We start from the raw sequence: 23,981 nt of genomic DNA, 5'->3' as shown, positions 1-23,981 counted from the left end.
CAAGAGACTTTACACGGCTCTGAGATGCTTCGCGCCAGTTCATGCAGAGATTAGCTGCAAAACTCACCTCTGAGGTCCTGTAAGTGGAAGGAAGCACCTCAGGTAAGGGTAGGACTCACAGATATCAGAGTCCAGCAGCACCAGCAGATTTGCAGGAAGTCTTTTGTTTCCCTGAGACTTCAGGACAGGAGACCAGCACACCTCACGCCCTTGAAGATCTCCTTCAAGCAGGGGACACATCACAGAGCAAAGTCTTATTCCTTTCCTTGGCAGAAACAGCCACTGCAGTCCAATCCCAGAAACACAGCAAGGGCAGTATGTCTCCTCAGTCTCTCCAGCGCTTCTCCTTGGCAAAGGTTGCTCTTGAATTCCAGGAATGATCTAAAGTCTTGGGTTTTGGGTCTGATACTTATATCGCAAAATGTTTTTGTTCTTTTTTGTGCAAGGGGCTCTGAGTCCAGTTCAAAACAGTTTTGAGGCACTCTGCAAGTGCACAACAACATCCATTGTCAGTGTGAGCCTTGGCTCCAGACACGCCACAGGAGGGCAAAGCCAGCATTTGGAAGGTAGGCACTGCCCTAGTCAGCTACTCCTTCCACCACTCCAAATGAAGATCAGGCCTATTAAGACTAATGCTAACTCATCTAGACTCCTGGAGCCACTGCACACCTGCAGCCCATGTCACTCCAAAGCCAGACAGTCAATCCACAATCAGGCAGACACACACAGGATGGTTGAACAAGAAAATAGCCACTTTCTAAAAAGTGTTTTTTTCGAACACACAATTTAAAATCCATCTTTATTAAAAGATGTGTTATTAAAAACTGAGTTCAGGTATGCTAACCTCCATTTTTCTATCTTATCCAGATGGGACGATATGCTTGTAAAATTTTACAAAGAATTCCCCATTCTGTCCTATGGGGCAAGATAGCCTTTCAATAGTGAAAAACGAAATTGGCAGGATTTCACTATCAGGACAGGTTACACACACCAGTACATGTCCTACCATTCACATACACTGCACCCTGCTCAGGGGGGTACCTTGAGTATACCATTGGGGTGTCCTATGTGTAAGAAAAGGGAATGGAGTGCCTGGCAAATGGGTGATCTTGCAAAGTCGATATGGCAGTTAACAAACTGTGCACAAGCACTGTGGTGGCAGGCCTGAGATCTCTCTACTCATGTGAGTGGCACAATCAGCACTCCAAGCACACTAGTAGCATTAGATTTACCAGCCCTGGCACACTCAGTGCACTTTACTAGCGACCTACTGGTAGATCAAATATGCCAATCATGGATAACGAATCACGAAACCAATTTACACAGAGAGCATATGCACTTTAGCACTGATATAGTGCCCAGAGTCCTATAGCCAACAACTACAGGCCAAGAAAAATAGCAGGAAGAAACAAAAGTGTTGGGGATAACCCTGCAAAAAGCGCCAATTCTAACAAGCACCAATACCAATACCACCACGACCAATACCACCAAAACCAATACCACCACCAATACCACCACCAATACCAGTACCACTACCAATACCACCTCAGCCAATACCACAACCAATACCACCACCACCAATACCACCACTAATACCAAGACTGCCGCAACCAATACCACCACCACTGCCAATACCAGGACCACCACCACCAATACCAATGCCACCACCACCAATACCAATACTGCCACCAATACCACCACCAGCAATACCACCAATGCCACAAACACCACCAATACCACCACCAATACCACCACCACCAATACCACCACCACAAATACCCCCACCACCAATACCAATACCACCACCACTGCCACCAATGCCACCACCACAAAGAACAATACCAACACCTCAGTGTCTTTCTCTCACTAGGAATAGCAGGGGCACTGTACGAGGCCGGAGTTGCAGCCGAGACCATCCCTCCCTCTCTCCATGCCTGCCATAAAGCACAGCCCGCCCTACACCAGGAGTTGAAGCCAGGGCCCTACTGAAGCTGGAGTATTTTTAATTAGGCCAAAGAAAGCAATGACATTACGCAATGCCACACTGCACACTCAAATCACGGAGAGGGCAGGAAATAGCCCCCCTGCTCTTCCTCCTGAGCTGTGACAGTGTAGTCACAGAGCGAAAGGTGTTGGAGTGCTTTGTTAGTGTTTATAGCTCGGATCATATGTAACTCTTACTTCACACTTTGTGTCTGTGTAATTTACAACACTTACACATCTTCTTCACAGCACTATTTATCACTACTTTGAAGACGCCGCAGGCCTGTCTCTTCCTCTGATATTTACAATCTAACAAGTGATTGGAAAGGCCCCTTATTGCAATGTAATAGGTCTCGCATTTGCAAGAGTTCAAGCTATTAGTATTGTAAATGACAATGCCTTTTATTTATGTTTTAAAACCCAAAACATAAATAAAAGGCATTTTTATATACAATGGCAATAGCTCAAACTCGCACGAATGCTAGCCCTATTGCATTGCAAATGCTTGTTTCTTTTGATTTCCCTTATATTTAAATAAACATTGCCTGCAGCAAGCCTACATTCATGCAGTCTCCCATACCTTGCAGAACACGTAAACAGCTTGTCTTTACAAGTTGAAACTGCCCCATTTGCAAACCTAGGACACTTTTTTGTTTTTCTAATTCTCATACTTGGGCCTATTTACTGTCCCAGTCTGACCCTGTTTATGATGTGTAAGTGAAACACCCGATACCTTTTGACCATGAATCATCTTGGTATATATGCTTTAACATTATAAAATAATAAACTATATCCTCCAATGGTGCAAATTTTTAAAGCACCTATCACGGTCTCCTTTAAGTTCAGGTGTTTTTAAACAGGACTGCTTCAAGCTACCCCCATGTCCACACACCATGCCAGCCTTGCTGTAGGGCCTGGAGGAATTTTTAGCCCTCACTCTATCTTACTGAAAATGCAGGAGCGAATCATTGACTACATTTTGCTAATTTTAAGTACTTATAGTGTGGTTTGGGTCCTCCTATCCACTTGCTTACGTAAGAAGCCAAAGGTTGTTTGGTGCCCTACCATTCTTACTAAATAGCAAGTTGCAAAACTGTACGTGTAACGAAATCCCAGGGCCGTACGCAGCTGGCTGGTGCCCACTTTAAAACAGGGTATCATGGCGACTGCCCTTCTTCGCCCTCAAGAAATATGTATGACTAGAGTAAGGGGACATCTGTGTACACAGCGACAGCTGCCAGTTGTCACTTCTATATTTTTGTGGAAGAATATTGCAATAGGAGAAAAAGAGTGTGACAGCTAACACCTGCTTTGTCTTCTGTATGGAATTGCGGAGAGGCCACTGGTGCTGCTGTCATGCTTCCCGGGCTTCCTTCACACTAAGAAAAATCTGAAAGTGTTCTCAGTGACATCTTTGCGAATAAGGCAACAGGGTAACTCTGACTGCCCTATTGAAATAATGATGTATGTCTTCCAGAGACACAGCTCCGTTTGACTCTGCAAGATCAGACAGGAGGGTGCAAGCAACCATCACATTCATTGGGCAAAAAGGGATCTAGGATATATGGATCTATATCTCTCGTAAACTGTAAAAAAGAAAGTTTAAAAAAATCAATACTCTCTTTGGGAGTGTAGGAGATGTTTCTGATTAATCAACAATATCTGCTCAGTGACAAGCATGTTTTGTTTAAAAAACAAAATTATTGTACTCTACAAAACTGCATTTTTCTAGGGTTGGCCAACCTAGGCCTGACTCCATCTTGAAATCCAGAATGACTGTGATTTCAGTTCTTTTCTCTCCGCACACAGCAACATGTGCACTAAAGAAATACATGGTGCTTCTGGTAAACTCTGGAGGAAGCGTCCCTTCCAAATGAAACTGTACAAGGTCCTTCCTGTCTGTAAACCAGAAGCACTATCGATATCATAGGTCTGTCATTGTTTTGTGAGCAACTAGATTTGTACTGTCACCTTCGTCAAGAGAGGTCTAATTTGTATTTATTTAGGGGGATGGGGTTCGGGTTGTGTTAAGTATTTTTGCATTTTATTCTGCATTGTGATCACTGAACCTCTGGAACATTTGTGTGATTTTCACCGTGCATTTTCCTATAAACAAAAAGTCTCATGGTAGAGATGAGTAAAGGAGTTGCTTTCCTGAGTCTTATAGAGCACACATGTGCGAGTCTGTGCCAGGAATAGGGTTTAATAATTTTTTCGGAAGATTGATTTATGTCAGATCTGGTGCTGCATTCAGCTGAACTTTAGGCTAATTTCCTAAGTAGGATTTTCACTTATTTTAGGACTAACCATATTTTGTCTTCTGTAATGGACTTGAATCTTTTAACAAACCTCCATGGTGTTTGACTTAAACCTTGTCTCAAGAAGGCTTATTTAATTGACCCGCTGCTTGTTGTATTGACAATTTTGACTTTGTTAGAGGCACATTATATCAGTATGAGCCCAGGCCCGGACTGGCCATTGCGGGCACCTAGCAATCCCCCGGTGTGCCGCAAATGTGGGGGCCGGTTTGGTGCAACAAACACACAAAAGAGCAGGCAAGGTCTACACATGATGTGTAGCTGCATTAGCGACCGTGAGGCACTGGTGGTGAGCGCATGAGATACAGGGCTGTCAAAACTGAAAACTATGAGTCACAAAAAGGCTAAAATAATTCCCATCAGACCACCCATGTGGTGGAGTTTACGTCATATGGGAATAATTGATCATCTTATCCCAAATCCGACCAAATAGTGTCAATACGGGAAAAGGTTGTCAAGAAATAATCCTGTTGTGACACCATGAAATTTTATGAATGGACAAAGTGCAGTGCTCAAAAGAAAATTGTTTACAATAAAATTGACTACCAGGACACCGAAGAACATTACAATAGAGGGCCAAGTGTCAATCATTAAAAACACGCCAAGTAGTAAGACTACTCAAAGGCGCTATGCAGTATGGTCGACATGTTTCAGCTGTAAGAGCAATTAGCTCAGCTTTCTTCAGGACCTTTGACAGAACAACAGCTACTGCAACTACATGTGATGTGTATAAGTGAAGAATAATATAAATGTACTGATACAAAGTTACATATATACCAGGAACTAGTATACTTGGATGTCCACTGGAGGGAAAAAGAAATGTCTTCTTCCTGTCAAGAGAAGAAGAGAACACACAAGATAGTATGTCAGACAACACCAAAGCCCACACGCTCACCCACCGTACACACGCAGAGACCATGCAGACACACGTGCAGGAAAAAATTATATTCTGCATTCTAACAAGCATATTAGCTTAAATCACTCAGAGGCATTTCCTCTCAGTGATACTCACCCAGCTTTGTGTGGGTGATGACCTCACCTCACCCGGCAACCGCTCGGGAGTATGAGGCCCCGCTCTAAAGTATAGAAATAAAAGACACAGTAAGCACACAACTTTACAATGTCCCACCCAATGGTTCTATACATATAACCCAACTAACGTGTGATAGTACACAAAATGTCACACCCAACACTGAACACCACAAAGATCCATATGGGTAAAAAGAAAACGCACATCCTGCGATCCTTTACCAACAACCAGTAAACTGGTATCTATGTGTATCCCAAGGAAACTCCTTTCAAAAGTAATGTATACCTTAAACCAATATACAAAGTATTGCATCTTATGAAATGTCACAACCTATTGGGGACTCCAGCGTTGCTGTATGAGAGAGGGAGTTTTTTTTAGGGGGCAGTGCCCCTAAGTGGCTACCTGGGCCACCCCTATTAAAGGGCTTAAAAACTCTCTCCACACATCAAAAGGCAGGGTGCCCAGGCCCTGCCAAAGATGTATACGTAGGGGCCATGTTAGGTCAACCTGAAATGACTAGTAAACCGGGGGTACCCTGGCCCTAACGAAGATCAAAAAGTAGGGCCCCTGCCGGGTCCTGCTGAACTGACTAGTACACCGGGGAATAGTACCTCACTAACCTCAAAGCGAGCACACTGTGACTCACCTGTCCGTCGGTGCTCTCGCTGCAAACGCGAGCGGAAGTGGAGGTGAAAGTGCTCACACCCTTCCTGCTTCTAAATCATCGTTAATGGGGTGATACGTTAATCGTGGAGTCAGGATTACATGTAATCATGGTAGATGGCGTCGCGGAAGCCGCTACTTTCTCGCGCATGCGTGGAGACAGGGAACCATTACTCCTGAGCGCATGCGCTGGCCCTGGGACTGACCAAACAACGGAAGTGAAAATCACCGATTAGATCTTAAAGAACGAATATTTTAATAATGAAGATTCATTGTGCTCAGGGGATCATGTATACATAACCCCACGGGAGACATAGTTTTAATAACACCAGATCGGCGAGTGTCAAAAAACAGCGCTCGTGTGATGTGTGTCCACAATTAATTATGGAACCAAAGAAAGGGGTTTGCACCATAACCACCGGAGTGTGTGATTATTTGTTTTAAATTGGGAACTAGCTAGCCCAGGTCAAAAGTTTCTAATTTGGGGACTGGCTATCCCAGGTCAAGAGTTTAATCAGCAAGAGTCTCCAAGCGTAATAAATACGATGGGACAACCTGTAGAGTGGTCCTTGGCTCGCTGAGTATACGGAGGGAAAAAGAACGGTGTCTAGGGGGAACCTGTACTTTGAATTCAATTCAAGGGCACACATATCATCGTGGGTCAGTGTGTAATGACAGAGTGATCAAACCCTATGGGGACCCTAAATGGAAGTAGGGGTTACTATCTGAGGGTGTCAGTGAGGGTGGACAAAAAGACAACACACACACATAAGTTGGGTGAGCTATGAGGTGCAAACAAGGTTTGCACCCTAATCAAAACGACCAGCAACTAAAAAGCTGCACTGAATACTAAAACAAAACAGGTGTGTGGAGGGTCGGGGGGAAATATTTACTGACCTTCCTGCTCGCTCCCCTATGCCTAGGTAAAAAACACACAAAAGAGCAGGCAAGGTCTACACATGATGTGTAGCTGCATTAGCGACCATGAGGCACTGGTGGTGAGCGCATGAGATACAGGGCTGTCAAAACTGAAAACTATGAGTCACAAAAAGGCTAAAATAATTCCCATCAGACCACCCATGTGGTGGAGTTTACGTCATATGGGAATAATTGATCATCTTATCCCAAATCCGACCAAATAGTGTCGATACGGGAAAAGGTTGTCAAGAAATAATCCTGTTGTGACACCATGAAATTTTATGAATGGACAAAGTGCAGTGCTCAAAAGAAAATTGTTTACAATAAAATTGACTACCAGGACACCGAAGAACATTACAATAGAGGGCCAAGTGTCAATGATTAAAAACACGCCAAGTAGTAACACTACTCAAAGGCGCTATGCAGTATGGTCGACATGTTTCAGCTGTAAGAGCAATTAGCTCAGCTTTCTTCAGGACCTTTGACAGAACAACAGCTACTGCAACTACATGTGATGTGTATAAGTGAAGAATAATATAAATGTACTGATACAAAGTTACATATATACCAGGAACTAGTATACTTGGATGTCCACTGGAGGGAAAAAGAAATGTCTTCTTCCTGTCAAGAGAAGAAGAGAACACACAAGATAGTATGTCAGACAACACCAAAGCCCACACGCTCACCCACCGTACACACGCAGAGACCATGCAGACACACGTGCAGGAAAAATTTATATTCTGCATTCTAACAAGCATATTAGCTTAAATCACTCAGAGGCATTTCCTCTCAGTGATACTCACCCAGCTTTGTGTGGGTGATGACCTCACCTCACCCGGCAACCGCTCGGGAGTATGAGGCCCCGCTCTAAAGTATAGAAATAAAAGACACAGTAAGCACACAACTTTACAATGTCCCACCCATTGTAAAGTTGTGTGCTTACTGTGTCTTTTATTTCTATACTTTAGAGCGGTTGCTGGGTGAGGTGAGGTTGCTGGGGAGTCTCCACACTCGGGGCTCACTCTCCGCAAGGAGAATTCTCACTGTGGAGATTCTGACTGAGTGTCGAGACTCCTCCATGACTGTGGGGCCACCGTCATGGGTGCAGAGTCCCTTTGTGAATCAGTCCCATATTCCATTGAGTAGTTTCCAGGGACTCATACTTTATTGTTATTAGTTGATAAACACGTCACAGTATATTACATTTGATACAAGATAAAGCGTGATTAGCGTGATAAAGCGTGATTGAAATAAAATATTACACCTTTCTAATTGATCCCCGTACATTAATTTGTAAGTAATACTGAACAATGGAACATGTTTAAAATAAAATACTTTGCTTTTAAAATTAATCAGTTTCATAAAATGCGTAAATGTATATTACAAGAATACAAGATAATAAAACATTCTGCATCTCAGCATGTTATTATTACATTTCCTTCAATTGTAGCCATTCACATTCAGCTATTTTGTTGTAAAGTGGCATGTGCATCAATATAAACAATTAAACACTAGTTTTAGTTTATATACAAGGTATCAGCATACGACCCTTATATTTTATCAGATTATCATAGGTAGCTTCAGGAGGAGCCACCTCCCAGAACTCCTTCCCAAAGATCTGCTAAATGCTCACACAATCCAATAGTAAAAGTGCTGTCTTTCTTTCTTTTATGAGCTTGTTTAAAAATCGTAGGAGAAAAAAATAGAATACGATCATAAGATCCAAATTACACCGCTGTTATGAATGAATCATAACTCAAAAAAGTATTTTGAAGTAGTTTATTCCAAAAATAAGGAAGCACCACCGGTTACAGGACTTTCAGCTCCGGCTGACTTCAGACAACTGCCAGTCTTGATTCCAGGACCGATCATATGTTCTAATCTAGAACATAATGATTGTGCCACGAATCAAGACTTGTAAAATAACAACAAAAGCAAGCTGGTGCATGCAAGCACGAGAAATACATGTGAAATATAAACATGACACATCTTCCCCCTTTAATAAACAATAATAAAAAAAAGAATAATTAATTTACAAATTTGTTTCTGATAAATTAGACAAAAGCAGACATCCACCGTGGTTTCTTTCGTTTTCCAGTATTAACAACATTATCATGATGCTAAAATCAGGGCTAAGAACAGGACAATCATTTAAGTCTTCATCATCAAGACTGTCAACAGGTTTGGGTTCAATTTCAGAATTACAGTAACCATTTTTGTCGCCTTTAAGAACAGCAATTCTGCTCAAATTCCAGTCTTTGTTATTATTAAGTCTGGCTGAGTTCTTAAGGACTTCTTTAATTACAAAAGGGCCCATGAATTGGCTCTCACCTTTTTTAACCTTCCAAGGCTTTTTAAGTTTAACCAGCATGCCAACTTTGACAATGAGATCATGTGTAGAACCTTTTTTCTTGTCAAATCTTTCTTCACTGATGGCATGATTTTGAACAAGTCTTTCCTTAACTGCTATAAGATCAATATTAGACGCAGTTGACGGAGCTAACCATACTGGATTGCATCTGGGAAATCTACCTCTTATAATCTCAAAAGGAGAATATCCAGTCATAACATTAGTCGAGTTCCTGTACATCCAAACAGTTTTGAAAATTTGTAATTCCCATTTATCCTCGTCAATGCCTACAGGTTGAACAGCATTCTTGGGAACTCTATTAAATCGTTCAATGACACCATTGCCACTGGGATTGTATAAGGAAGTGGTACAATGAATGATACCAACTCTTTTAAAGTATGCTTTAGCCTTGTTAGAGAGAAATTGTACGCCATTGTCAGTGCTAAGACGTACTGGTAAGCTTTCTTCAGTAAAAGTTTCATCCCCCCAAAAAAACAGTGTCAGTATCTTTTTTCTCCACAATTTTGATGACAGGCCATTTAGAAAATACATCAATAGCTGCAAGAACATACTTTGAATTAGGACCAACAGGACCCATAATATCCATAGCGATGGTATGCCATGGATCATCAGGAATAACATGATCACACAAATTAGGTTTAAGAGTGACCAAAGTTATGTCTGCATTAGCACATGTGACACAATTCCTAACCATGCGTTCAATAAGGATGTCCCTACCTGGCCACCAGAAACTGTTCTTTACTTTTTGATTGGTCCTAACTATGCCACCATGACCTTCGTGACCTTGGGAAACAATAATGTGTCTGAGCTTACATGGGGAAATAGCTCGATCGCCTCTCTTGAGTAAATCATTTTCACATGAAAGCTCATTTCTTATTTCCCCAAAACATCTAAGCTCAGACTTGATATTCTTTTTATGTGGCCATCCTTTGGAAATATATTTTTTCTTCTTCCTTCAATAAGGGATCTTTCTTTAATTTATTAGGCCATTCATTTTGGTCAATGGGTAAGGAATCATGGTCATGTATTAAATCGATATGGATATGGGGGGGAACACCAAAGACTACCTGTATCTCGCCAACGGGCAAGAGCCGTGAGGGGAACGGCGGCAGCAGCAAGACGTCGGGTGGTCGAGCCGGACCACACTCCCCAGCAGCCTCTGCGGCGGCAGCGCGCCTGTGACGCGCCAAGAGCGCCCGGAGGCGCCAGTAAAAGGCTGACCCCCCGGGAGCCCAGGGGGGAACACCAAAGACTTACCTGTATCTCGCCAACAGCAAGAGCCGTGAGGGGAACGGCGGCAGCAGCAAGACGCCGGGTGGTCGAGCCGGACCACACTCCCCAGCAGCCTCTGGGGCGGCAGCGCGCCCGTGACGCGCCAAGAGCGCCCGGAGGCGCCAGTAAAAGGCTGACCCCCCGGGAGCCCTGGGGGGAACACCCAACGGGCAAGAGCCGTGAGGGGAACGGCTGCAGCAGCAAGACGCCGGGAGGCAGCCCGGTCGAGCCGAACCACACTCCCCAGCAGTCTCTGGGGCGGCAGCGCGCCCGTGACGCGCCAAGAGCGCCCGGAGGCGCCAGTAAAAGGCTGACACCCCCTCTCGCACCGCGAGTCGCGCGCGGGAGCGACCGGGAGAAGGGCGGGACAGTCTTTGGCAGTCGTTGGCAGGAGGAGGCAGGGCAGGGCCAGAGACTCTGCTCCTCGCAATGGGAAAACGCAAGCTAACAACGAACGGTGGAGAAGGTAAGAAGGCTAAAGTCCCTAAGAAATCAGAGACTATTATATCATATTTGACTTCTGCTGTAGGGGCTTTAAATGATGAAATTGCTAATGCGGAAAAAGAACTGGGCCTTGACCACTCGGACACCGTGGCAAGGAATTTAATAGACATAGTGGTTCCTGAGCACGCATCACACATCCCCCTGGAACCCATTATAGAAGTTATGGCTCCTACTGCATCCTCTGTCCCCAGGGCCATTACCCCTCCACATGCACTGGATAGTGACATTGTACATTTGGATGCCACTGTAAAAACGCGAAATAAGGCCAAAAACACACGAGGCAAGAAACCCCATGAAGTACACGGCGAAAAGGCGGATAAACAGACATTCCAGGGTCTCCAGGACAATTTGGTTGGGGTGGTGGAGGGCTTAATCGAATCCCGTCTGGAACCATTACTGGTGAATTTGGCTAAAGACATTTTGGACACTCTCAAATTATGTGTAGATAACATCATGAAAAAATGTGAAAGGATTGACAAATATCTCATGGAGCCTAACACACATTGCCCACACTGTCAGCCCCACAACAGAAGTAGAGTGGCCCTTGAACATGAGGGGAGGGCCAAAACACCAACTGCGGCTTTATCTAGTTCACTAATGGAAGTGCACAGCTCACAGCATTTATCCGCACCCATTTCACCTGATAAAAATACTGATTTAGCACGGGGGCCCGACCAGCAGGGGAGACAGGGAGGGCTATTACGCTACCTACCAGGAGTACCCCTCCAGCGAGCCCAGTAAAAGACTGAGCCACCCAGTGGATCTCCCCCCGGAGGCAGCAAGCCTAGTTGTTATTCTAACTGGGATTCCGCGCCTTAAACCACAACAGAGGGAATCCGAACTAGACTTGCTAAATAGAACTAGGAGATGGTGTGTGCAGTTCAGCAGTGGAAGCCTGGATGTGGGTAAACATATCATAGCTGCACGAAGGGTAGATTGGGTGGGGAGGAGGCCTAAATGCATTGCTGGAGACCGTGTGATTGTTAACTTTAAAACACCCAACATTGCAGATTCCCTACTTTTGGATGGTTCTGACCTAGGGAGCGGAGGTATCAGACCACTCCCATTAGGGTACTTTTATCCTCCCCCCACCTACCTTCAACCCAAAACAAACTTTCCTTACGTCCCAGCCTCTTTAGGCAGTGTGGAGGGATTGGGAGTGAAGCCTCATGTATCCTATCAAATCCAGCAGGCATTATTGCGGGCAAGACCAAATAGCGCACTAGTAACAGCATCCCAATCCGAGCATACCCTCAGTCAGGGGCCAGGGATTACACTCAGCAATAGGTTCCACCCTCTTTTAAACACCTCTACGCAAGACACTAATGATTGACAACCACCCATCGGCTCACCATTTCGGGATGTCACTACAGTAGCTAGCGGGTGCCATGTCTCTGTAATGAGTTGGAACATTGCTGGGCTAAAGAAGAAAGTCTCTGAGGAAAATGGTTAAATCAAATCACACAATATGACATCCTGGGTTTTCAGGAAACTTGGGATTCCAGTGATGAATTTTTCTTAGATGGGTACCGGAGCTTTTCGACTAAAGCTACCCCCGGGGAGGGTGGTAGACATAAGGGGGGTCTGTATATATTTTTCTCCATAAAATTGCGGCGTTCCGCGCGGAAAATTGCGCTCTCATCTGCAAATATACTAGGTATTGAGTGGGCAAGACCAAATTCCCCTCTAATCTTGATAATCAACTTTTATAATGCACCCGATAGAGATAGAAGCTGTTCACATCTGAGTTCCCTATCTTCTTTTTTAATAACCTATAAGTCACAGCAATCTGCTTTATTCGAAACCCTGTTATTGGGAGATTTTAACATTCACCTGTGTAATTGGGGATGTCAGAATAAGGAGTTATTGGGCCCCCCAGGAGCTCTCAGCACTCACTATGAGCATACTCTACAGGGGGTGGATTTTGAGAATCTACTAGCAAACCAAAACTTGTACGAGGCACACGGGTCATGGGAGGATGTAAGAACACCGACCTTTGTTGGCAGGGATGCTAGCACGGTCATCGACTACATTTTTATCACACCAGGGTTAATCGATACAGTGGTATCTTACGAAGTGATTTCCTCCCCATTTAGCGATCACAACCCAGTGGTCCTGCTCCTGAACATGGGCCGCAATAGCGTCACCCAGGTTGAGCATCTGGGGGGACGTGGCAATACCCTTGTTCCAAAGGACCAGGGCCGCAGACTAAAATGGGCAAAGGTGGTGCCGGACTCTTTTATGGATAATCTTGTGCAGAAGTCCCAAGACGATATGTCAATATGCATGGATAGTACATCTGAGGGTATTGCCATTATCAGTTCTTTTACTACTATCTGTTCTAACATTAACAAGGATTTAACTAGCACTAAGAAGCAGGTTGATCTCTCCACCCCAAGATGGTTTGATAAAGAATGTTCAAAGATACACAAAGACCTACTTCAAGCCCTGAAACAACAGCCAAGAAAAAAGTCCTTGTGGCAGGGCTTAGGAAAAAATATAGACAGACAACTGAAAAGCGGAAAAAGTCAATCAAAAGCGAGGCTTGGGATAGTCTAATATCGGCCAATGTCTTGAAGGACAGCTCCAAATTTTGGATGGTTATTAACCATCCCTATTTCTCTACATCAACCAATACTGTTATGGATTGTGTAATTTCTGAAGATCAATGGGTTGATCATTTTAGCAAGATCTATAATAGTGATATGCTTCCAGCACCCAGTAGATCCCATCAGCCTAGGATAGAAGCCCCCCTGTTGTTTTTAATGAACTGGAGGTCAACAAGGCAATAGTTGAGATGACCAAACACAAGGCTCCAGGACCCGACGGTGTCCCGGCAGGCTTATATAGCTCAAGTCCACTCTTTTGGGCCAAAATACTTACTAACGTTTTCAATGCAACGGTTACAGCGGGGTTCCCTAAATCTTGGGCCACCTCAACTATTGTTCCAATATATAAGAAGGGGCCAAGAAACGATCCGGCCTGCTACAGGCCGATATCGTTAATTGACTCAGCTGTCAAGATCCTCGGCAGAGTTATCCTGACTAGACTGAGCAACATCACTAAAGAGAAGGGGGTGCTCTCGGAACTCCAGTACGGCTTCCGTGAGAAACGGGGCAAAATTGACCCGTGCCTGAATTTGCATATGCTGGTTAGCAAATATACTGTGGCGAAGGAGGGTCACTTATACCTTGCATTTATGGACCTTTCTTCGGCCTTTGACTTGGTCAATAGGACCAAGTTATGGGCCATTTTAGCTGGGATAGGGTTTGATCCTCCTCTTATAGATTTGTTGGCGGCACTTCATGAAGACTTATCAGCATCCATCAGAATAACTCAGGAAGGCAACACCACCAGACCTTTTAAATCCAGAAGAGGAGTGAGGCAAGGCTGCATTTTAGCCCCACTCTTGTTCACCCTATATATTAACTCTCTGGATAAAGCACTGGCGGGGTCTACACTTGACATCCCGTATGTGGGGGGCTCCGCAGTGCCTGTTCTGCTATACGCAGACGATGCGGTCCTCCTTGCCCGAACGGGAGTGGGGCTACAAAAACTTCTGGACGCTTTTGGTGATTTCATGACGAAGCTCGACCTCCTGATCAATAATAAAAAATCTCATGTCATGGTGGTCGGGAGGCGGCAAAGACCGAAAAAACTAAAACGTTTTATTTGTTGTGGTGAGGGGGTCTCAAGGGTACAGGTCTTCACCTATTTGGGTGTGATCTTTGAGGAGAAGGGCTCATGGAAACCGCAGGTGTGCGCCAAGTCACTCGCTGTAACCCGTTCAACCTCGACCTTGCTAAGCTTTGCAAAGCGACTAGGCTCACGTCCAATGGAGGCACTACTGAAAGTGTATAAAACGAAATGCCTATCCATAGCCACCTATGGCGCAGCACTGTGGGGTTACTATTCAACCGGTGATTTGCAGATTGTGGAAAATCAGTTTCTTAGAACCCTATTAAGTGTTCCACAATCCACTCCAGTTTTTTCCCTACACACAGAACTAGGCTTGGGCTTTATCACTGACCAGCTTTTCTTGGAACCATTGGTGTATTGGGCCAAAATCTGGCTGAATAACGAAATTAGGCTTAACCACATTATTCTTAGGGATTGCATGGCGCTGGATAATGTGTTAAAGATCCAGTGGATGGCTTATGTGAAGGGCGCCCTGGAAAGTCTTGGTAGGCCCAACCTTTTTAGCCACCCTAATACAATTTGCAAGGGGGACGTGAAATGGATCAAGGATAATTTCCTGAGGAGGGATTCGTTAAAGCGGGAGAGCGAGGAGTTGACCATACCCCGAGTTAGAGCAAATTTTCTCCTCCTGACCACACCCTCGATTGAACCTTATCTAATAATTGTAAGCCGCTCATACCACCGACATCTCCTTATTAGATTTAGGTTCAACATCATCCAGTACTCTTTAGGAGTCTTTCCTGTATGGGGGGTGCCAGATGAGTCAATTCCTTGCAGCTGCGATAACTTTTCAGAGCAGTCCCTTATACATTTTGTAATGTTCTGTGAACACTTCAAGAAGAGTAGAAAACTATACTTGGTCCCTATTCTAAGGGAAGCAGGCTTTATGCAGGTACGCCCAGCATTACTTTATTTACAGTTACTAGGGAGCACCAAGATAATCTTCGGGGTTGCTAGCTTTCTGGTCGCAGCTATGCGCACAAAAACCAGGAAGCTATCCCCGAAGGACTTGGAAGGGCGCCCTGACCATATTGTAGACTCTGTAAATATTTTTTAATTAACTATTCTTCTTATGATTACATTGCGAATGTATTGTTTTTGTATTAACACCTAAATTATTGATTGGATCTACATATCACCTCGACTGATTTTTTTATTGTTTTAACTATATGAATTACACGATATGTAAAATAACCTTTTAATATTTTTTTTATAAATTGTACTGTATTGTTGCTTTTATGATTTTAATTAATCGAATAAAGCTGGCTTTTTGACTTTGACTTTGAAATCGATATGGATATCATCCCACTCATTGTGAGTGCCTTCTTTGAGTGGTAGGGATTCTGGAGAAGAAATCAGCAGTTACTTTTTCTTTGCCCGGAACATAAACAACAGTGTAAATAAAATATTGAAGACGCATGGGCATGTGTGCAATGCGTGCTGAAGCTTTTAACATGCCTTCTGTAGTTAATAACTGCACTAAAGGTTTATGGTCGCTTCTAATCAAACATTCTTTTCCCCACAAAAATACTCTAAAATGCTCAAGAGCCCACACACATGCCAATGTTTCTCTTTCTATGGTAGAATATATTTCTTCCGCAGGTGTAAGTGATCTTGACACATGAGCAATGATACATTCTTTACCTGAACTGGACTTTTGAGCTACAATTGCTCCTAAACCTCCAGGCCCTGAATGTGGATACTTGGGTCGGTCCAATTAGTTACTTCCATTGTAAAGAGGTCTTAGATCCCAAACAAACAGTTAAGGGAAAAGGCGTGCTTAAAGCCCTACGCGGGGGACTCATCAACGCCAGATCAATGTGCAAAAATACACTGCACATAGTGGAGGGGGAACTTGATTATCTCTTTATTACTGAGACATGGTTAAAGGATTGGTGCAACCCTGACATTGTGCACGCCCTCCCCCCAGGCTATTTAATCCAAAGGATGTACAGACTGGAACAACGCGGTGGGGGTCTTGCGATTATTTACCGAGATACTATGAAATGCACTATTAGTGCTCTTCTGGATATAAAAGGGGCAGAAAGTATTGGCTTCCTCTTACAGGCTCATGAGTCATTCACCTTTTCAGGAGAGTTGTTTATCGCCCGCCAGGTCAGCAAAATCAGTTTCTGGAGAGCATTGGGGAGGTGCTTAGTAACCTGACGCTTAGGTTCTCCAACTCTACGCTTTTAGGTGATCTGAATCTCCATTTGGACTCTATCACAGATCCAGGGGTAATTTGTTTTAGGGATACTCTGAATGTCCTTGGACTAACTCTTCGCACCCTGGACCCCACTCAAAAAGCTGGCCATATACTGGACTGCATCTGCTCCAATTTAGACACACTTAAAGTAAAACCCCCCCTTACACAAACCTGGTCAGACCACAAATTCATTCCTTTTGATTTCTTAGTGGAAAGTAGTGCCGCAGGGAAAAGGTTTGCAAAAACCGGTCGGTTGGGCAAACCAAGCTGGAAAAGATCATAGAGCACACTGACTTTCCGATGTGGGCTAATGAGAGTCAACCCACTATGACGGGAAACACCATAACAGACAATCAATGTTTTGGGGATTGGATCTGTGAACTAAGCAAGCGGGTGGGCCCCTCAGACTGAGACATTATACCACGCTGTAAGAAAATGTCTGCACCCTGGTTCTAACGGTCCTTAAAAGAAAAACAGGGTGAAGTCAGAGTGCTTGAACGAAGATGGCACCAAAACTACGTTAGCAGGTACCGTAGCCTCTATAAAACGGCTAGAAGACATTACCACGCCCTGATCAAATGCGCAAAAGCTGATTTTTACATGGCAGCCATTGAAGCTACTAAAAAAAACATAAAGAGATTTTTAGGATTGTAAATGTCTTTAGGAACCCCATAATATTGTCGCAGGAAATTCCACCTTCTCAGATTCTGTGTGACTCCATAGCCGACTTTTTTGAACGAAAGGTACAGGCTCTTACCAAAGATTTCCCCCATTCTGTTCCTCCTATTTCTGATGAGGGGACCTTGGATGGTACAAACATCGCCAGTATGAGGACTTTTTGTCCTATTAGTCTGGAGGAATCCCACCAGGCCATATCATCTATCAAATTGGGATCCCCATTTGACCCTTGCCCCCCTATGCTCTTACAAGCCATGGTGGATACGGCTAACCCTATTATCAATAGTATCATCAATTCCTCACTTTCCTCGGCTGAGATTCCGTTGGAATGGAAACTCGCGGCAGTAAAGCCGCTTCAGAAGAAACAACTAACAGACCCAACAACTCTGTCAAATCTACGGCCCATTTCACTTCTCTCAGCACTATGTAAGCTAGCGGAAACTTTTGTCAACAGGCAGCTTACCGCGTTTTTGGAGGACAATAACATACTCCACACAAATCAGGCGGGCTTTAGAGCCCAGCACACTACAGAGTCCGCCCTCCTGTTTATGGTTGAAACCCTGCGGGCTGCCATGGATCAGGGCAAGAAGGCTGTCTTGATTCTATTAGATCTATCTGCGACCTTTGATATGGTTTCACACGCTATTCTTATAGACAGCCTAGCAACATCTGGCATAGAAGGAACCGTACTGGAGTGGATTAAGAACTTTCTGAAACACAGACGTCAAGTGACTACCCTAGGACAGTTCTGCTCAGAAGAAAAGGCTCTGACGACAGGGGTGCCTCAGGGCTCTAGTGTGAGCCCAACGCTTACCGACCTTTACATGGTCCCCCTGATCAAATTAATTTTGTCCTTTAGGATCAGTACCGTCTCTTATGCGGACAATACGCAGCTGATCCTGGTCCTTGACAATGACATGTTGAATGCTGAAGAAAATCTCAAAAACTGTCTCTCAGCCACCTTTGAATGGATGAGAAACAATCACCTGAAATGTAACTCTGGAAAAACAGAAATCTTGCCGTTTGGACACCAAAATCTGTTTGTCCCCAAGCAATGGTGTCCTAAGGATGTGGAAGTGCCTCCTAACACAATTAGTACTGCCCGTAATCTGGGAATTAAGTTTGATGACACATTGTCTTTTAAACAACTAGCGTTGGCTGTGGCAGGTACCTGCTTTAACATCATAAAGGGATTGAGAAAATTCTTTGAACTTTCCCCCTCTGGCAGCAAGACGTACGGTAGTGGTTGCATTAATAACATCAAGATTGGACTATTGTAACAGCCTATATACAGGATAGAATAAAGCGGTTCTGCACTGGCTGCAGATTGTCCAGCATGCAGCCGCCCGCTTGGTGCTTAGATGGCCCAGGAAGACCTCCAACTCGGCAGCGCTGGATGCTTTCCATTGGTTACCCATTCATAAGTGCATCCTGTTTATAATATTAGTCATCACTTTTAGGGCCTTTCACTCTCAAGGCCCTAAATATCTTCTGAAAGGCTTCATTCGTTACTGTCCATCGCGAAACCTCAGATCCTCTACCGCAAATTTGCTTACCATCCCCAGGTTTAGGCTGGCTACCAAGGGAGGAAAATCCCTGGCAGTAATTGGGTCCAGGGCATTAAACAAACTCCCTTCCCAACTACGCCAAATCCCCTCTGAAAGACGCTTCAGAAAATCACTTAAGACCTGGATATATAGTCTTACAGACACAGCGTGCAAAGCATTAGTATGGGTATCGGTCTCCACGGACAAGTGCAGTTTTTTGATCAGTTCTCATCTATTCTGGTCCTAAGCGCCAAGATGCTCCCTGGAGTGATAGGTGCGCTATAGAAATGTTTCTTTACATTACATTACATTACATAAACCCCTTGAACTAGCATCAGTGGTTACAATACATGAAAGTGATGGGTCAAAACCTGAAAGAGCAGTAGCTGCACAAATTGCTTTTTTGACATCCAGAAATTCATTTTCACATTCTTTAGACCAAAAGAATTTGTTCTTATTCTTGATTAATTGTCTGATATTAAAAACACAACAAGAAAAATTTGGTACATACCTCGAATAAAACTCAGTAAAGCCTTAAAAAGACCTCACATCATCTTTAGATTTAGGATGGGGAGCAGATCGTATAGCTTCGACCAAATCACTTTTAGGTTTGATTCCTTCTTCACAAAGTTCATGTCCCAGATAGGTCACAGATTTCACTCCAAATTTGCACTTGGAGTGTTTTACAGTTAAACCATGATCCGAAAGTACCTTAAGAACATTTTCTAAAGCTCATAAATGTTCTTGAGTATTTGCCCAAAAACAAGGATATCATCCTGAAAACAGATTGTATTATTGCAATTTTATCAAAATGTCTTGCATGACATGTTGAAAAATAGCAGCGGCAGAGGCTAATCCGAGTGGCATTCTATTATACCTGAAACACCCAAAAGGAGAGATAAATTCAATGTAATCTTTGCTGTTTTCGTGTAGCTCAACCTGGTGGTAAGCAGCAGATAAATCGATCTTTGAGAAAAAGTTTGCTCCACCAACACTAGTTAACAATTCAGAAATACATGGTAATGGAAATTGATCAATGATGATGTTATTATTCAAATGGGTAAGTATATGCATAATCTAATTTTGCCATTGGCATGTTTGGCTACTACAATGGGTGAAACCCATTCTGAAGATTCAATCCTTTCAATTATACCTTCTTTCACTAAAGAATCAAGTTCTCTTTTGACTTCATCACGCACAGCCAAAGGAATGTTGCGAGCTTTGTAAATTTTGGACGTATTTCATGCTTGAAGCAATTCAATTTACCAATTTCAGTTCTAAAAACATTTGGGAATTTCTGTAACAAAATATCACTAAGGCCATTAGATTCATCAATGACCATAACCAGATCTGGGCTGTTGGGATTGAGGATGATATCTATCTTACCTTGCTCAAACCAGCTTAAAACAGAAGGTCCTTTCTTTGAGACATAATAATTAGCTGTACATTCCCGATTTTTGAACCTATAAATTGGAGTTCTAAACCCTAGAATATCAATCCGTTCTCCAGAATAACCTTCTGGACTGATGTCAGGTAGTTCCAGTTCACTACCCAATTCTTGTACAAATTGAGAATTCCTCACCATTTCATTAACAATAGAGTAAAGAGAACCCGAATCAGCATATATTTTGGTGCTCACACCCCCAATTACCATGTCAAATACAGGTTTCTTTTTAACAACAGAGTTGTCAATGATAAGAATGGGAAGATTTGCATATTTGATATTTAGAACAAACAAACTACTATCACCACACTCTGTGTTAAATTCTTCACTATCACTATCTTCATTTTGATTGATGCATTTGACTTTGTTATTTTTACTTTTTCTATTGCAAGCCTTGGAAAAATGGCCAATAAAACCACAATTTGAACACTTTTGCTTAATAGCTGGGCATAATGTGTAATTGGCAAGGTGTGACTTACTGTTGCACCTATAACATCTCAAGTTTTCTTTGTGGTCTTCAGTTTTACCTTTGTACAAATTGATGAATTTTTTTTTAAGATCCTACTCTTTTGGTTAATTTTTTGAATTAACCTTTGCAACAATATCATTGTTACTACTGTTTGTTTCACCTTTAATTTGTTTGGCCTTCTGAATGACATTTCAGATTTTCTTACAATAGCTACAATGCTTTCAAGGTCAGAATTGCCATTAATCCATAACCTTTCTTGGATAGTAGAATTGTTAACGTGCATCACAACCTGATCTCTGATAAGATCTACTTGTAAGATACCAAACTTACAATCTAAAGATAAAGTTTTCAGTGCAGATACATAACTGTCAACAGATTCACTACTAAGTTGTTTCCTTTGAAAAAATGTGTAACTTGAAATATCTATGCACGCTTTAGGTGAACAGTAACGGTCAAAATCTGAAATGGCTTTATAAAAAACATTAATATCTCCACTACTTTCTGTTCTGGGCAATTGATTAAACGCTTTGAGACCTTCTGGACCTAAAGAATGAAGAAAAATGCCTTTTTATCAGGTGGTTTCATCTTACCATTAGAATCTAGTGTTTCAATATAATTCAAGAAATAGGCTTTTCACTCAACCCAAGGCACACATGGTGAACTACCAGCAGACCAATACGATTGTGGAGGGGCAAGAGTATAACCTTGTGCACACATGTTGAAAAGAAGAAAAATTAAATAAATAAATAAAAATATACCTTCTTAACAGTATACAACACATTTTTAAATTAGTCACAGTTGTCTGAGAAAAGTAATTCCAGTAGAAATGGTAGAATGATGGACAAAAATTCAGAACAGTAAGGGGTCAATTCCGTTCCTGTAAAAAAAACGTCCGTACGATTTGTATCCGGAGCCCTCTCCCTACGAATCATAAACATGCTGTACAACCCAACAAGTACGATCCGGACCGGAGTATGAGGACGCGATTTGTATGGTCCACGTCAGGTAAGGGCGATTCGTACAGAAAAGCACACAATCACATACACACCGTACGGTCCCTACACCCCATGTTCGCGAGGTACGGTGTGTACCCCTGCGATTATGGGGTGTTTGCACCGTACACCAAGCGCACATGGGGTACGGTCCATATACCCCATGATCGCAGGGGTACAGTGCGTACAACCCATGATCACAGGGGTACGCACCAGACCCCTGCAATCATGGGGTGTACGCACCGTACCCGGGGGGGGCGTTCTGTACCTGTTTCGGGGCAAACTCTGCTTTTACGGCTGTTTTCAGCTCCCGAAAAAGGGTCGTACCGGACATGAATCGTACTTGCTGGGTCGGAAAAACCAGCCGCGAACCATACAGATGTCGCGTACATCGGGTTCCGAGAAAAGTTCATACGGGAATTTGATTCGTACGGTCTCTGTGCGATTCGTACGGAGTCCTGCTTCTGGTATGAACCGTACTTTGTCGTACGTACGGGGGACGTTGCAGGGTACAATTCATATGGGAATACGCTCCGAACGGCTATTCGGAGCGGTTTTTCCCGATTGGGAATCGATCCCTAAGTATTAAGAATAATGTTTCAAAGAAATGTATTTGTAGACCAGTAAATGACGCTGCTGAACTGTACTTGGTTAAAGATTCTTGATGTTGTGAAATGCGAGGTGATAGCCAAAAGACTTGAAAAAATGGTTCTTTTACTTTCCTCTCGAAAACTAGTCTCTCGAATATTAGTCTTAATAAAGTTGAATTTTAAAGAGTTGAAATCAACAAGGGTAAAAGAAAAAATTACCTTGAGTTCTCGTCAGCAATAGGATGCGTTAAATCAGCATATAAACATTTTCTGTGTTGGAAGGACGTGGTAACTAAATGGACCAAAGTGTCGGAAGAAAATGGCCGCTTTACGTAAGACGTAAAGGTCATAGGGTTGCATCACTGAAGCAGCCAGAAGGAACAGACTTGCCGGAAGTTCTACTTGAGAAGATGGAACAAGGGTGATGGATCCAAGGAGAATGAGGTGAGTGAACAGTTGGTTATGTTTAAAGCATAACAAGTTAAAAGATGCATGCCAGAACAAATGCTCCGCACTTTTAACACAGCAAATTCTTGCACTGCTAGAAGTTCCGCGCCTTCAAAGTAAATACCAATTACCTCGCAAAGAAACAGCACCTCTCCACCTCTCCTTAATGATAAATCCAGCTTCCGAATCTCACATCAATAAGGCAGTTTCCAGGCAGAGAAAGAAACCATTAAAAACTCCACATACCAATGAATTACTTCCTTTTTAAAACAAAAAAATGTCAGAAAACACACCGAAGATGAATTATGAGTCACAGGAGGTAGCGAGAAAAAGAATCCAAAAGTTATGAAGAAAAGTTAAACTTCAGGCAAGTTCCCCCCCCCCCCCCAAAAAATATATAGTCCAAATTAAAGGTTTGATAATTAGGTGCTTCCTTAGATCGTCGCCAAAATTGTTATGAATGAATCATAACAAAAAAAAAGAAGTTTATTCCAAAAATATGGAAGCACCGCCGGTTACAGGACTTCAAGCTCCGTCTGACTTCAGACAACTGCCAGTCTTGATTCCAGGACCGATCATATGTTCTATCTAGAACATAATGATCGTGCCACTAATCCTGACTTGTAAAATAACCACAAAAACAAGCTTGTGCATGCAGGCACGAGAAATACAAGTGAAATGTAAACATAACAACCACTTTCACAGAGTGATGTAGTTTCACTCTATTTTTTAGTTCTTCCTCATTTTCGCAATCATCAAAAACAAATATGTATAGGATGGGTAACAGTAGAACAAGAATAAACCTCTCCACGGTATAAGCTTGGGGCCTCATTGATGAGGCTATGCGTCA

Source organism: Lissotriton vulgaris, chromosome 12 (genome assembly GCF_964263255.1).
Source record: "Lissotriton vulgaris chromosome 12, aLisVul1.2, whole genome shotgun sequence".
Lineage (NCBI taxonomy): Eukaryota > Metazoa > Chordata > Amphibia > Caudata > Salamandridae > Lissotriton > Lissotriton vulgaris.
The sequence above is the reverse complement of the archived record's forward strand: the minus strand, read 5'-3'. Positions refer to the sequence as shown.